We start from the raw sequence: 17245 nt of genomic DNA, 5'->3' as shown, positions 1-17245 counted from the left end.
CTCTTCTTTCTCTCTGTCTCTCTCTGCCTCACTTGGTCTCTCTGCCTGTGTCCCTGTCTCTGTCTCTGCCTCTGTCTCTCTCTGTCTCTGACTCTATCTCTCTGTCTCATTCTCTGTTTCTCTGTCCCTGTCTCTGTCTCTCTCCATACACACACTACTGTGGAACATATGCGCCTTTATTTAATACTTTTCACTTGAGTATACACTCATTTTAGCCCTTTAGGACATAACAAGCCAACACATCTCTCCCACATGATGGACAGGAATGAAAGGTTATGGCAAAACCCTTGACTATCCATCTGTGCAAGGTTTATGCCTTGAATACTACCCTTCTTTAAGGACCAAATAAACTGTCCTCACATCCCTGAAGTGTAACATGGCCAGAATATGGAAGAGAGGAGCCAATTTTGGTGTTTTAAGAGCTATGCAGTCACCCAGTGAACAGTGCCGTGGTCTCTGGGTAGAAATGTAGCCCACATGCATTCAAACAGCAAAAGTCTATTCTCCTGGCAGCTGCCGGCAATAGAATACTGGGTCCTCAAGAGATCAGCTTCACTTGGAGCATAACAGAAAACAGTAGAATGTCTTTGTTCTGGGATTTTCTCAAATATCCAAACTGATTTGTGATTTCCTCAGTTGGCCCCTCCAGTCATAAATAGAACAACCCATCCATGACCGCCTATCCTGGAGAACTCTTGTTTAGGTCTTCATCAGAGGTTCTGACCAGCAAGGACCCCTTGTGGTATGGAGATTATTAAGATTTTTTTATTATTGAAAAAATAAGTTTCTTTAGCAACTGTTAAAACAGATATTATAACAACTGAAATGCAAAGCCTCAGGGAGCCAGAGGCAGGAGCAAGCCCACATAGAAAGGGATATAAATACATCTGAAGTCTAAGGCATATTCATCAGAGATCCTGAATCTTGGGCACCAAATATTTTCTCATTTGATCCTCACAAAGAGCCCTGTGAGAAAAGTATGATTGTTATTGTCATTTTCCAGATGAGGAAGCTGAGGCTGAAATAAATTCTTTGAAAGGAGAAGTTTTTGTCTTTGTTCCTTTACAAAAATTCTTCTCCCAAACCAGGGCTTTGAGCAGTGTATTAAATGTAATAATCATTTAATAAGTATACATTGAATTCCATGTAATTTTGAGTCATTCCTTGTGTGTGTCGTGAATGAGGCATATTGGATAATTATAACACAAATGTTAATTTCTCCTCTTACTGAAGTAAAATATTTCGGAACAGACAATGGAAATAATAACATTGTATACTAAAATAATACTGTAAGATTTTCAGAGTGCTTTATGTACATTCTCCTGCAAGTAATACCTCCTTAGAGATAGCTGGTAGCACAGTGGATAGAGGGGACTGGGTTTGGAATGAGAAATACCTAAACTCAAATCCTGCCTGTGTGACCTTGAGTCAGTCACTTAGCATCTGTTTGTCTCAGATTTTTCAATTATAAAATGGAGGAGCATCAGCCTTTCAGAGCCTGACACATAGTGGGCATTTAATACATTCTTATCTCCTCCCTCTTTCACTCTCCAAAAAAAAAAAAGGCCCATAATGTAAATATGCTAAGGATGACTATCCCCGTTTACATAGAAACAAACTGATCTTTAAGAAAGTGAAGGGAATTGCTTTTGATCATACGATTAATGTGGCAGAGGTAGAATTTGAACCCAAGTCTTTCTCACTCTAGGTCCAGCATTCTGTTCACAGTGACACATCTAATTAGCGACATTTCTCCAGCTATTATTTCTCTAGAATAGATCCACCCACATAGTGTTAACACATATAGTGAATATGTTGCATACATTCCAGAATAGTTAATAAGCTATACTGTATATCATTGAAAGAACCACACATGAATCAGCCACCTCAGATTAAATGATATATTTTAAACACACAGGTCAAACAAATGATTTGCTCTTTCACACATAGATCTGGGACAAATTGAATGAATGTTTTCTGAAGAAAAAAAGTGTGAATTAGTTAATCATTAAGTTGTGGATGATTCCTTTGACAGAATCCTTAAAGATAAAAACAGACATCCTCACTCTTTCAAAAGAATACTTTGGTTTCTTTTAAATATGAATTAAAAAACCAAAATATTCAGCCCCATATTTTCAACTCTTAAAGTAATAGGTATAACAGTAATAAAATATAAAAATAAAATTCTTGAGAAATGTTATATTTGGTAGGTTTTTTTCCTACTCTTGTTTGTGCTTTCAAATATTCCTCCCTCTTCCTCCAAAAGGAGATATCTGAGAGAGAAGCTTTTTGTCAGAAGATTTATTTTATATGATAAGAGAGCAAATTGGCCAAAGGGGAAAAAGCATCACAAACTCACTGAAATATTTGTGCTTATTTTTTAAAATGTATTAGGTCTTTCATGTTTCCTTAAAAGTGTCACTCAAAAAAAAGGAAACAAATTATGTGTGTTTTTGGATGTAAAGCAGTTTGTTTAGAACCTTTTTTGGAATTCAATGATTTAAATCTGAAGTTGGAAATCTGCATTGGGGAAGATACCTATAACTTGCCCATAGTAGGTATTTAATTTTTTTTAATCGAATTGAATCTTTAGACATTTTTTGTAGAATATCAATTACTTTTCTGAATTCTTGTGTAATATGTTGGTTGCTTAAGTTAGATAGATTTGATGATAACATAGCTAATATTTTTCCTCACTAAATGTAAGTGCTAATATACACATTACACTATACATGACATTATTAGAGTGAACTTAATTGGATTCAGGTGAGGCAGAGTTGTACAAAGTTGTAAGCCTCACTCTCTTTTCCAGAGTCATTGAAGTCCAGTTGTAGGTCAGGACACATGGCTATAGTCTGGGATGCAGTCGATGATCTTGGCATCTTTGATGTCTCACCAAGCTCTAAATTCTCCACAGCACCTGCTTCCTACTGCCTTTGTGGCCATTGGAACAAATTGTGCCATTGGTCCTCTTTGAAATGAAGGATGAACAATTCATTCTACATATCTGTTAGACTTAGGTCTTTTGGAAAATATTTGATTATATTGTATTATATATAATACATGTATATCATATAAATGCCATATTTATATGACATATACATTATAATGTATCAGCCTGTTTCTGAGCACAAAACCTAAGCAGGCTGAGCTTAAGTTATGAGTTTAAAAATAATATAAAAACAGAGACATGAATAGAAGGAAGAAAACATTATACACAGCTATAGAAATCATACTGAAATAAAAAACATTGGAATGTTACCTCCAGATTATGATGAAAAGTGAAAATATGAAAGACTTGATTTGTATGAACATGGCAGTTTCCCAGATGATACCTTCTATGATGCTGGAAGGGTCAGGAAGGGCTGGGACACATTTGGCTAGGATTTATTATGTAGATAGGAAGAAAAGTAAGTGAAACATATAAAAGATCTGTGATTTCATTTATGCAAAATCTTCTTTTTCTTTGTATATGGAAATGCTTGTTTTACTTAGTTTTGTAAAATTGGAATAATAATAATAAAAGAATTATGGCCACTTAACTCCTTCCAGTTTGTCTTCAGGACCCAGCTTCTCAAATCTCATCTCCTGAAAAGTCCTATCCAGTTACCCCATTCCCCATCTCCCAACCATGACTTCCCTCTGAGAATACCTATTATTTACATTGTATATACTTTGCATATACAGATACCATAACTGGTTCAGCCGCACCACTTTCCAACTGATGGACATCCCTTCAGTTTCTAGTTCTTTGCCAAAGCAAAAAGAGCTGTGTTAAATATTTTGGTAAAAGTAGGTTTTTCCCCCAATCTTTGAAGCCTTTGTGTTATTATTATTGTTATTATTGTTTACTGATATTGTACTGGTCCTGATTTCACTGGTGTAGCAAACTCTGGATAAAAATGGACAATGCAGATGGACACTGTAAGGATGGAATTTGTGCAAGGGGATGGGACAAAAGGAGCCAGAGAAGGAGTGACTGATGAGTGGCTGACAGTTGGTGATAGTTGAGACCAAAGGATTCTGGGTAATTCTCCAGAGAAGAAAAGGGGAAGAACTTCCAGCTGAGGACTGAGAGAGGGAGGAGGAGGACATCCTGGCTCAGATCCAGTCCTGAGAGCTTCCTGAGGATCTTTCTTTGGACATTGAAACCCCGATTCCCTGGTCAAAGGCATTCCATTGCTTCTCACCCAACAAGACTTCAATCATTGAGTCAGCTAAGTGTTTGGACTCCATTTTGGGAGCCATCTCTTAGGGTTACCCTAAGGATAAAATAGAAATAGAAATAGAAACAGAAGGAGAAGAAAAAAGGTGAGAAGCTTGGGAGTGGGAACCCAAAGGTTCCCACCCGAGTGATGGACCCCATAGAAATAGAGAAGAGGGCACCCCCAAATCCCTCTGCCCTTCACCCCTTTCCCCAATCGCTAAATTGTGATTAATAAAAGCCATTCACTAGTCAGATAGTGTTCCAGAGTGTCTGAGAGACATCGAGGGGGAGGGGAACTACAGCTTGGTCTAACTGCCTCCATCTTGAAGCCAGACCACCTGCTGTGAAGTTGACTGTCCTTGTTCAGAATTGAATTGGGGTACCCCATATCTCATCTTATAGGGAAGCCTTGCCCCCAACTCCTGTGGGGCAGGACTACCATCTAGGTCACCCAATTTCAGGTTGACTCCCCTTCAAAGTCTCCCAGTGTATATTCGGCGGGAGGGGAGAGCTAGAAGAGAGTCTCACCTCATAGACTCTCGCTCTCCCCTCTATCATAACCTTGGTTACTAGACTCTCTTTATTCTTATAACACCTAGTCTATAGCTAATAACCTTAGAACAGGGGTTGGCAATGTATGGCTCTAGAGCCATATCTGGCTCTTTTGAGGGCCACATATGGCTCTTTCTGCAGGAGCCATAAAGTCAATTTTTTTCAGGCGCTATTACAGGAGCGGCACTGTGAGCACTGTAAAGCTCTCATGAAATTACATTTTAAAAAATGTGGCGTTTATGGCTCTCACAGCCAAAAAGGTTGCCGACCCCTGCTCTAAGGGGCAGTTCTAACTTCATTTCTTCTGCAAATCCTCTCCTGATCATTTTGGTCAGTAAAAAATTCCTCCTTCTTCCTCTTGAGCTTTTTTTGAACTGTTCTTATTCCCTTATCTTATGTGTATCTTTTTTTCTTTGTCCTCTATTGATAAGTAAAGAATGTCTTTGGCCAACATTTGAATGGACACCCTAAAGGACTTATCTTGGAGTAATATATGGGATTGACATACAGATGGACAAAGCTGGACCCAGAGTTGAAAAGAAATAGGTATATAGGCTTCACTCTGGGGAAAATTAAAATGTGCTTTTATTGACCCCAACTTTCTTTTAACAGCAAAGGTTCGTCTTTTCAACACATTTTGCTACTATTACTATACAGAAGCAAGTCCTGATATACTATTACCTCCAAAGAACTAAGACTGAGCCAGGATGCTATTCTTATACCCTGATGAACAGGAAGAACTTCCCCTGCATCCTGCCACCAACCTGGGGAAACTTTTGGGAGGTTAAAGATAAGGATAACCTAGAATGAGCAGGCATGGATGGGCTGTGATTTTTATTGCTAGAGAAGACTCCAGAACTGATGAGATCACAAATCTTTTTTTTTTTTAAGGTGTTTTTTTTTTAAACCCTTGTACCTCGATGTATTGTCTCATAGGTGGAAGATTGGTAAGGGTGGGCAATGGGGGTCAAGTGACTTGCCCAGGGTCACACAGCTGGGAAGTGGCTGAGGCTGGGTTTGAACCTAGGACCTCCTGTCTCTAGGCCTGACTCTCACTCCACTGAGCTACCCAGCTGCCCCCCACAAATCCTTTTGAGTACTGATAGTTCCATACTAAAGTCCTATTTTGAATGCCTCACTTAGGAAGTAGGGTAAGGTTATGTTCTCTAAGACTGTACCAGTGAAGTGCCAGTTAGTGACTCTTAAAAAAATCTTTTACATAAGGATATGAATAGGCAATTTTTAGATGAAGAAATCAAAACCATAAATAATTGCATGAAAAAGTGTTCTAAATCCCTCATAATTAGAGAAATGCAAATCAAAACAACTCCAAGATATATCTTACACCTAACACACTGGCCAATATGACAGTAAAGGAAAATAATAAATGTTGGAGGGATGCTGGAAAAATTGGCACATTAATGCATTGCTGATGGAGTTATGAATTGATCCAACAACTCTGGAAGGCAATTTAGAACTTTTCCCAAAGGTCTTTAAAAGATTGCATGCCCTTTGATCTAGTTATACCACTACTGTGTTTGTACTCCAAAGATTAAAAAATAATGTTTGTACAAAAACATTTATAGCTGCAATTTTTGTTGTGGCAAGAAAAAAAAATGGAAAACTGGGGATGGGGTGTCCCTAAATTGGGGAATGGCTGAACAAATTGTTGTATATGATGCTATACTATTGTGCTATAAGGAATGATGAACTGCCTTATTTCTATATGAACTGGAAAGACCTCCATGAACTGATGCAGAGTGAATTGAGCAGAACCAGGAGAACATTATACACAGAAAGTGAAACATTGTGGTATAATCAAATGTAATAGACTCTGCTACTAATAGAACAATCCCATGGAACTTATTAAAAGAATGCTATATACATCTAGAGAAAGAACTATTAGAGTAGAAACACAAGAGGAAAACGTATGATTTATTACTTGGTTAATGAGTATAAGATTTGGGGTTGTGGTTTTTAAAAGGTTACTCTATTACAAATATGAATAATACAGAAATAGGTTTTGAGTAATAAAACATATAATAACCCAGTGGAATTTCTTGTCAGCTCTGGGAGGGGGGGAAGATGGGAGGGAGAGAACATGAATCATGCAACATGGAAAAATAATCTAACATATAAATAATTAATAAAAAATAAATAAAAAAGTAAAAAACAAAAACAAAAACCTTTGACTTACTACTGGCTCAGCTGTCTTTAGGGTCTGCCTACCTAAATATGGAAAAGCAGAGAGGTAGTACAGTGGAAGAGGAGCTGGACCTAGAGTCAGGAAGACTTCAGTTCAAATCTGACCTCTGACACATAATAGCTATGGGCAAAGCATTTAACTTCTATCTGCTGCAAGGACCCAATGAGATAATATTTGTAAAGAATTTAGCATAGAACCTGACACGTATGTACATAATAAATGCTTATCTCCTTCCTTTCTCATTGCCAGGAGTTACTCTGAGGTGTTTTTAGAGAAATTCATTATAGTTAAGAAGGGGGGAAAAGGAGCTGTCACTCATCAGCCAAAGAAGTATATTATTTTTCTATATGTCATATGTCCCAACTAGACTGTTAATTCCTTATGGGCAAGAGACATGTTTAATTTTTCTTTGTTCTCCAGGACATATCACAGTAGCCTGTAAATAGTATATAATTTAAAATATCTGTTCAAAGCAATTTGATTAATTTTGAAACTTTTTTCCATTCTACCAAGTGGAATAGAAATTTTGTTGCCCATATTCCATATTTGTGAATCTTTACTCAGTCTTTATGATGTAAGGAAGGTAGCCATAATGATATTTTCATGATCTTCAAGGCAAATAATTTAATTATGAAGTCATTAGTATAAATTAAGAGTAAAATGTGATTGTGTTTTTTATCATCTTATAAAAATATGTCTAAAGTAGAGTTTTAAAGACAGAGATTGCATCTTTGTCCACACAATGCAATAAGTATAAACATTTTACAATTTTGTTCAAAGAACCCTATTACCTAATAACTGGGGCAACAATTGAATCTGAGCCAGATTACCCAAGTATTTAAAGGAAATGAAAAGCAAAATTATACCCACAATGGTTGTAAGTATCTTTAGAACAAGAGTTATGTGGGGGGAGGGCAGAAACTTACTTTTTTTTAAACCCTTACCTTCCATCTTAGAATCAATACTGTGTAATGGTTCCAAGGCAGAAGAGTGGTAAGGGCTAGGCAATGGGGAGTTAAGTGACTTGCCCAGAGTTACATAGACAGGAAGTATCTGAGGCCAGATTTGAACCTAGGACCTCCCATCTCTAGGGTCTGTACGACTGGCTCTCAATCCACTGAGTCACTCAGCTGCCCCCTTAAAAATATTTTGACTCGGTTTCAATGTTATTTGTTTCCTTTGCAATCAAATGGTTTTAACGCAAAACTATCATTCAGAAAGAGCTCCATACATTTTACCTGGTCCCATAGGGGTCCCTGACCCAAAAAGGTAAGAACCCCTTCTTAAGAGCATTCTTATTATTTTCAAGTATAAAAATAAAATTTACAAGAAAATAAACTACAAAAGATTAATTAAGGTTAAGAGTACAATCCAAGAACATGAATACTAAACCAAGAAATCAAGAAAAAGTGGCAATGAGTAAACTCTAGGTTTACTTTGCACCCCCAAATTATAGAAGTGCTTCAGGTCAAACTGTAAGCAAGGAAATTCCTTCTTTGCTTCCTTGCATTCTTGTTAATCCTAAACTTAAAAGACTTAATGATAAGAAAAACCCTTAAGAGAATTATCCCCCTTGGATTCTCCTCTAGGTTTCGAGATGAACTTAGATATACATATTCTGGTTATACCTCAAATTATCATTGGGTTGATATCTAGGACATCTACCCAACCCCTAAGCTATACCCTATGTCTTCTGAACATAAGACACCTCTCTGACTCTGGTCAGATGACCAACCCATCCTCCCACACTTTTGCCTGAATTCATACCCTTCTCAAGTCACATATCACCTATTGTAAAGAGTATAAAAACCCCAGAACAGATCCCCTTTAGGAGGCAGTTTTCCATCTATGCTATCCTCCCAGCCAAATTCAACATAAATTCCAAATGAATAAATTTCTCTTTTTATTTCTAAGCTAAGTTGTGGAGTCTTTCATTCTTGCAAAGGGTATATCCATCCTGAACTGAGGGGGTTCACTTCAAGCCCCCCACAACATGAGGACTTGAGGTCAGGTTTATCAGGTCAGAAACACAAGAATCTGGAGATGCAGCAAATTAGAAATGGTATCAGGAAAACAAAATATCAGAATTAATTCAATTCAATACACATTTAATAAGCACAACATGCAAGACCTACAGTTGATGGCAAATAAAGCTCAGCCACACAGCAGGCCACTAAGTCCAAGTCAAAAAATACAAGGTTAAAAATTAAATATTGTAGGCTCACAGGAAAAAAAACACCAGAAAAACAGATCACTAGGAAAGAGAGAGTGCCTGGAAACCTTAAGCACGTGGAATTGTCTCTTCTTCCACTTGACCTTGGCTTAAAGGTTAATGCTACATGCCTGAACCACCTGCTTCCCCACAGGATCTCAATGAAATAAATAAAACATGCACACTGAAGTCTATCAGAAGGGGCCAGTCTAAGCCCCAGATGACCAATTTTTATAGTGAATAGAATGACTAATGATTTACTTGAAAACACAGGACATAAGCTGACTGGAGAGATTTGGTGTTTCCTCATACCATGACTATTTCCTTTTTCATCCTGATCAGAACCAGAGACTGCAGTGTATGTGTTACCAAAGCTTTACAAATCTTTTCAGACTGTGCTGGCTCTTTGCTTTTCTTTTACAATTGACCAATATGATGGGGAAGATAAGTAGCGCTCTTCTGGAGAGTTAGCCATTAATGATAAAATAGTCTTGTAGGAGTATGGTCTGTGTGGCTAATTAAGAGCAAGAGAGTGAAAGTGGGAGACAGAGAGAAATTATGTGCATGTGATACACACACACACAAATATATATATATATATATATTTGTGTGTGTGCTTATATGTTTATGCATAGATATTTATGCATATACAAGCAAAGACCTCTCTTATCCAGATACTACACATAAATATTTTAGCAAGCATTTGACTTAATTTCTTTTCATTTATGCTGGCACAATGGGCAATTCTTTTAACTCTATCACTTTCCTGTTAAAGATTTCATGTACTTCATATACATATGCTCATGCATTTGAGGAAAACCTTGTAATAAGTTTCCTTTCCCAGTATTGTGCAATTTTCCCTTAATATATTGTGTGGTTAAAGAGGACAAGAAATGTAAAGAAATAATATAGTAATACATTTGGGAAGGATGATCACTTATCATGCTCTCATTTACTCCAGATTTTTCTTTTGAAATTAACTCTAGGCATTGCCTGTCTGTTAGGTACCCAGCTCCTTATATGTATAGACCTTCCTTGAAACGGAATTCATTAGGTATATTTTTACATATTTTATTTTAAATTATTTTAAGTGGTCAGTGAGTAAGGCAAAGCTATAACTCAATCTTTAAAACAGAACAAAACAAAACCACTTACCCACTCACTCAGGGGGAGTGATTTTTAATGTTCACTGAGTAAAAGAGACTATCCTCTCTCCAAAGAAGAGAGTAAGTACAATGGAATGGAGTGGACCAAGAAATGTTGGATGTGGCAAGGTAGGAGGTATAGGTGTCAAAATAAATTTAATTTTCATGAGCAAAAAGATAAAAGTCATGGCATATTCTTGGTTAAGAGTGATGAGTAATTATTATTATTATTAGTAGTAGTAGTAGTGGTAATGATGATGATCATCACAGCAATAGCATTTATGTGGTACTTTATACTTGCAAATAGCTTTATAAGTATCATTTGTTCATTTCATTAAAACTCTTTGAGGTAGGTGCTATTATTATCCCCACTTTATAGATGAGCAAACTGAGGATAAGACAGAATAATTGACTTTCACAGAGACAAAGAACTAGGAATTTTCTGTGGAAATATTCAAACTTAGTCTTCCTGGCTTTTATTCCAATCCTACCGCTAATGTAATCTATTTTATTAACAGAATATAGTATCATCCAGGAAATCTTCTCATAATTCGGCTCTGAAAAATAAGTTCTGGTAACATTGTTCCTTTTATTTGTGGGCAAAGAAAAGTCAAAGCTTGAGAACTTGTTGCATGTTTAAAAAGTTTCATGATTTGTGCTCAATCATAATTGTCATCTCTATTTTCCCACAAACCCTTGAGTGAATCAAAATAATTGACTCCTAGCATAAAAAAGTGAATCCAAGGAAATGGAAAGCTATATAAAATATTTGTTTGCTTTTAAAATCAGTTTATATTGGTCCATTCATCTTCATGTTTATCTTTAATGTACAGTTCATATGCAAGTGGGTAATGCTTTGATTTAATATTAAAAAAGGTCAATTTCCCCAGTGTACATTTATCTCTCGATGGAATTTTACAGAAATGTTCTCTCATTTTTCATTTCTTGGATATGTGGATTGGTATATTATCTCATGGATATATGTATTTGTAGCTTTCTATGTCTACAGAATTTTTAGTGAAGTTCCAAGGATGAATTTCCAGTGTGGCATTATTCTTGAACATGAACTCAGCCTTTTTTAACATCTAAATATAGTGTTCATAGCTTGAAGTTTCTGTTTCTTCAATCATTGATGATAATGCTAATGTCTTAAGTTGTTCAGGGATTCGAATTTTTAAGCTGGTTCGGGGGAGGCTGCAAGGCCTCAGGAGCTAGGTGGAGGACTGGAAGCTCTAAGCTGTGAATTCTATGTCTTGCTCAGTCGATGACTCAGTGGATAATCTTAGGCAAGTAGCTTAACCTCTATTAACTGCTTAACTTACCCCATTTAAAGAAGAAGACAGGGAAATTAGACAATACAAAAATTTAGGGGAAAAATGATTTTGGACATACCATTATTGGTAAATACAAAACAACATCTGCTCCTGCTGTTTTATAACTTAATTTATGATTCCACATGAAAATGAGTAACTTTCTAGCTTAAATTTCCCAGTTCTTTATTTCTAGATCAGACTCTTTCTACATCATCTTCTACATATCCTCCAAAGCACAAGTCTGACCATGTCATTCTCCTGCTGAGAAACTCTTAATGGCTTCCTATTGCCTCTAGGATAAAATACAAACTTACTCAGCTTTGCATTTAAAACCCTTAACAGCCCAGCTTTTGAATTCTTTTCCAGAATGATTAGAAATTAATCCTTTTCATGCATCACACATTCCAATCAAAATAGTCTACTTGCTCTTCTGTTTAGTAAAGGTAGCCCTCACATATGGAATTATTTCCTTCTTCCCTGTGCCTCTTGGCTTCCTCCAAAACTCAGTTTAGCTGCCATCTCACAGTCAAAAGCTTGCCCAATCCCCTTAGTTTTGAGCATTCTCTTTCACTGCCTCAAATTATCATGTGTATATTTTTTTGGTTTTTATATGTCTATTTCCCCGTGAAACAAAATATAATTTTTTTAGGGCAGGAACTATCATTCATTTTTCATCTTTGTATTCCAATTGCCTAACAACATGATTTGCTATTTGTTGATTTGGATTGGGTTGGCTTCTACTAGCTACTCTACAACAGGGATGTCAATATCAAATAAAATGGGATCCCTGTGGAGTGCCCTATTATTTAGAAAACCACATATTAACATTATCTATGTGGTGCTATATTTTTATTTATTTTGCTAAACATTTCTTACTTTTTAAAAATCTAGCTCAACTGAGTTTGTCACATCTGCCTTACAATATAGCAAATACCAAGTTTGCTATTTAAGTTACATTAATACAGTTAATGTTGTACATTGAAATTAGAAACTATAAATAAATAAATAAAACCCATTCTAACTAGTTAGAGATAGATACTACTCTCTCTCTCTCTCTCTCTCTCTCTCTCTCTCTCTCTCTCTCTCTCTCTTTCCCTTTCTCCTCTCTCCTCTTCTCTCTCTGTCTCTGTCTGTCTGTCTGTCTGTCTCTTTCTCTCTCTGTCTTTGTCTTTGTCTCTGTCTCTCTGACCCTCTCTGTCACTCTTTCTCTCCTTCTTGCTCTCTGTGTCTGTCTATCTGTCTGTCTCTATCTCTCATTTTATTGATCCTCAGGTCATTTGAGGAATAAGGTCCTTTTTATATGAATATAGTCCTTATTCTCATTTTCATTTCGAAACAGGTCCCTTCTTAGACTTCTAATCTAAACTAAAATTGATAAGATTCCCTAAATTCAACTAAAGAATTTCTCTAACATTTTTAACCTGTGTCAAGGTATGGTAATAATGAAGAAGGGCTTACAATGACCTATCTGTACATAGATTGTATCCCAAGACTTCCACAGATGAATTTAGTGTAGTCTTTACATGTCAAGCTTAAACTACACTTTAATTCTCCTTTCTTTGGAACTCAAGATGGAGTCCTCTCCTGAGTTGTACTTGCCATTGTCAGACACATGCCCTACATGTATCTCATCTTCTCTCACTATCTCAATCCTAACCATTTCTGTAGAATATAAGCTTCTTAAGAATATGGATTGATATCAACTTTATTTTTATATATGTAGAACAGCATAATTCCTTAGATATATTTTGATATTTCAATAGATCTATGGTTTTGTTGATGTGAGAAATAACTTCTCATCTTATATGATTCTTCCTAATGTTCACTCATAAATGTTCCACATAGAGTATATTTAACATGCTGGGGTCTCCTCCAGATCATTTAACATTGAAGGTGTACAAATAAAACACAGGGGATGACCAATTGATCTCTTTCGCTCTCACTTTTTGCCCAGACTTCCTTTAACCAACTGTATATCTCTCTAATGATATCTCTTATCCTGATTTTACTCCTAACATATATTTCCCTATTGCCTTTTGGAGGAACCACAACTTTAATTCTTTTCAGGATGTGGAATTCCATGACTCATAATCATGTTGCATCATAAGGAAAACATTGGCATTAAGATATATGGACCTTTATTTCAAGGAAAGACTAAGATCACTAAAAGCACTGGTCATTTTCCCAAGGGTAATCCTCCTTGCTCTTATGATCTATATTTCATTTCTGAAGTTTGATTATTATCTATCTTGATTACCTTTCCAACATTCTTGTACCGATCTCCCAACTTCATGTTCAACCTATCCAATTCTGTTTCCCATTTTGGACAATAGATATTCTTTCATTAAAAACCCATACCTTCTGGCTTAGAATCAATACTAAATATTGGTTCCCAGGAAGAAGAATGCTAAGCGCTAGATGATGGGTATTAAAAGACTTACCTAGAGTCACAGAGGGATGGAGGAAGTGTCTGAGGTCAGAGTTGAACCCAGGACCTTCCATCTTCAGGCCTGGCTTCCTGTCCCCTGAGCAACTGTCCTGTTGCTGTCCTGCTCCAACAATAAGTATTCTTTATCAAAATATTTTCACATTTGAAAAGTTAGGCCAAACTCTTTTGAATGAGTTTTGGGGGGAGTAGAGTCATGATTTCTTAAGCATAGAGAACTCAAATAAAGCATAGAGAACTCAAAAATATTGCCTTTCTATCATTTTGAGAGGACAACAAAACACTAAATATTTTATTCATGGTCAAACTTCTAATATATATGAGAGTCAGGACTTATGCTAATGTCTTCCTTAAACCAAAGCTGTCTTTCTATCCACATACTGTACTGTTATTGTTATATTCATTAAATACATGCTAAATACTACCCAAAAGGTAGTATTTTGTTTTGCTGCATTACATGCTTTTTTCACAGTCAAAAAATACGAATAGCAGAATTTAAAATTCTCTTCACTTTTCATTTTCTCAACTTTAAAGTTGTTATCTGCTATAGAATATTATTTTTGAAAATTGCCTTGCAATTATTCACATGAACATTTTGTGGAAATGAAGAAGAAAAGATGTAGGTCAGCAGTGGTTAATATTTCACCAATCATCTTTCTTCAATAACAATAAAATATTATTTTTTCTAACAATTTTTGGCATCTTCATCTCTTTCAGATATCTTGACTCAGTCCCTCAATGGTTTCAAACTTGTGTTGCCTCCAGTCCAATATTTTCCATCCACATATTTTGTCTAATATAATTATTCAATGCCATTTTGAATTCTTCATGTAGTTTCTGATGTTAGATTTCAGATAAAGTAGCTTCACAGCAAATGGAGCAAATAGGTATCATTGTGTATCATTGTGTGTATGTACACATTTATATGTATAGATACACATATACCTGATAATATAATATACATGAACATTCATGTATCTATATCTGTACATACTAATATAATGTATAGAGTCAGAGAAAGACAGAGAAAATCCATGATTTTATTATTGTTCATTTTGCAATGCTTCCTCTAGCAATAAGAATATGTACATTTAGCCAGAGACAAAATATCTGTGTATATTATTGAAAATTATCTGTTCTTATTTCTCTGCATACTTATTAAGTAACAGTTTATAGGATCTTTTTTTAAATAATTCCCATAAATTTGGCATTTCATAACCAAGAGTTTTGTATCATCTGCAAACCAGACTGCCCATATGTTAACATTTCTACTGCTGAAGAAATGCCCATTCATACCTATCCTTTGTTTCCTTTCTCTAAACCCAGTCCCAAAAACATAACATTCCACTAAATCCCATACTGGCTCAATATTTTTTTCTGATAGTGTAAGCATCAATTCCAATGAAAACCAGGTGAGAGCAAAACTGAAGTAAAGGGTGTGATGATTTTTTAAAATATTAAAATCTCATTATAAATAGCCTTTCTGTACCACATGGTATGTGAAAAGCTAAATTCTAGTGAATCAGCTTCAAGAAACAAAGATGAGCCTAGATATGGAAGTCATCTAAGACTCTTTTAAAATAATAACATTAACATCATTGGTTACATCACTGTAATTTCATTTAAAAATATTAGTGTCAATATATAATAAATGGAACAGAACTCTTTTCTGTTACAATGTGACCTTGTATATGTCAAGAGGATTTGAGAAGAGAATTTTCTTTTGTTTCACAAAAAGCTGATTCCAAAGGAACCAGCATCATGACATGAACAATTTAGAAATTCTGGTTTCTTGTCAAGGAAACAAAATTTTGCTGAAGGAATTGAGTGTTTTGAGACAATTAGAGAATTGTTTTAAGTAGACAGAACTTCAATGTGAACTTTCTCAGATGAAGGAGAAATTTTAAAAAGAAGTAAAGCAAAGGCCTAAGTATCTAAGAAATAAAATGTCAATTTGATCCAAAAGAACTATTATGATGTGTTCAAAAAGAAGCCACAGTATCAAGTAGAAGCTCACAAATGTAGAAGACCTTTTGTCTCTCTTTGAATTCTCAGCACTTAGCAGAGTCTGGAACATAGTAGGCACTTAAGAAATGTTTATTAGATAATTTCATATGAGGAACAGAGAATTTTTGAGAAAGTTCTTGCATCTAATAAATCTAATATACTGCATAAAAACCCAATAACTCTGCCTGGAACCGAGTTGGACATGGTTCGATACAAAGGGAGAAAAATTGAACACAGATCAGCACCTTTTCTACCTGAACCCCAGATACAGCTTTCCAAGTTTAATAATAATAATAATAATAATAATAATAATGGCATAGAACTTAGAAATTAATTAGCAAGCCTATAAATCAATCAATTTAGGTAAAAATATAGAAAGGTCGAGGGCCGTGTAACTTCCACTGTTTCTTTGAATATATCAAGTATACCAGTGCAGCAATCTGATTACCTAGAATTTTTTATTTTTGCTATTTGATCAACCTAACTCTTTTAACTATGCATATCTTCAATTATATCTTTCACTACATTAAGTCACCATTAGCAACATGTGACAACTTGTTTATGTTCACTTTATGTCCTTCTACTACCCTTTGGGCCATCTACAATTTTGATTCATTCCTCTGAAACCATAGTATTCACAAATGTATACCACCAAGAGGAAACTTTGGTGTGAACAAAGTTATTGTAGTAGGTACTAGCATAAAATTATTTAAAAGGTTGCAACAATTACTAAATGACATCCAATATAATCTCCCTTTCTATTTAACTCTATTCACACATTGAGTCAAATCTGATGATCTTCCATTATTCTTCATTTCAATTCAATAAACATGTATTGAGCATTTTCAGAAAGAGGCAAAGTTTGGAGAAGACATAGTTCTTCATGAAGTTTACATTCTGTTTGGAGATTAAATGCCCTACAAAAAATAATTATAATACATGGTCAGTACATATCTGGTGGAAAACTATTCTGATTTTATGGCTCATCATGGTTTCAACACATAAGGCTGATCTGAAATTAAAAATGGTTCTTTTGCTAAGATGCTGGCTTTTGAATTGATTGAAAAATCGTGGTTCGTTTGTTCTTTTGTGAAAGTAGCCTAAGTATTGCTAATGACTGCTCTATTATTGTGACCCATAAAATTCTGAAATCTCAT

This window comes from Gracilinanus agilis, chromosome 3, assembly GCF_016433145.1.
Source record: "Gracilinanus agilis isolate LMUSP501 chromosome 3, AgileGrace, whole genome shotgun sequence".
In the NCBI taxonomy this organism is placed as follows: Eukaryota; Metazoa; Chordata; class Mammalia; order Didelphimorphia; family Didelphidae; genus Gracilinanus; species Gracilinanus agilis.
Note: the sequence above shows the minus strand (reverse complement) of the source record.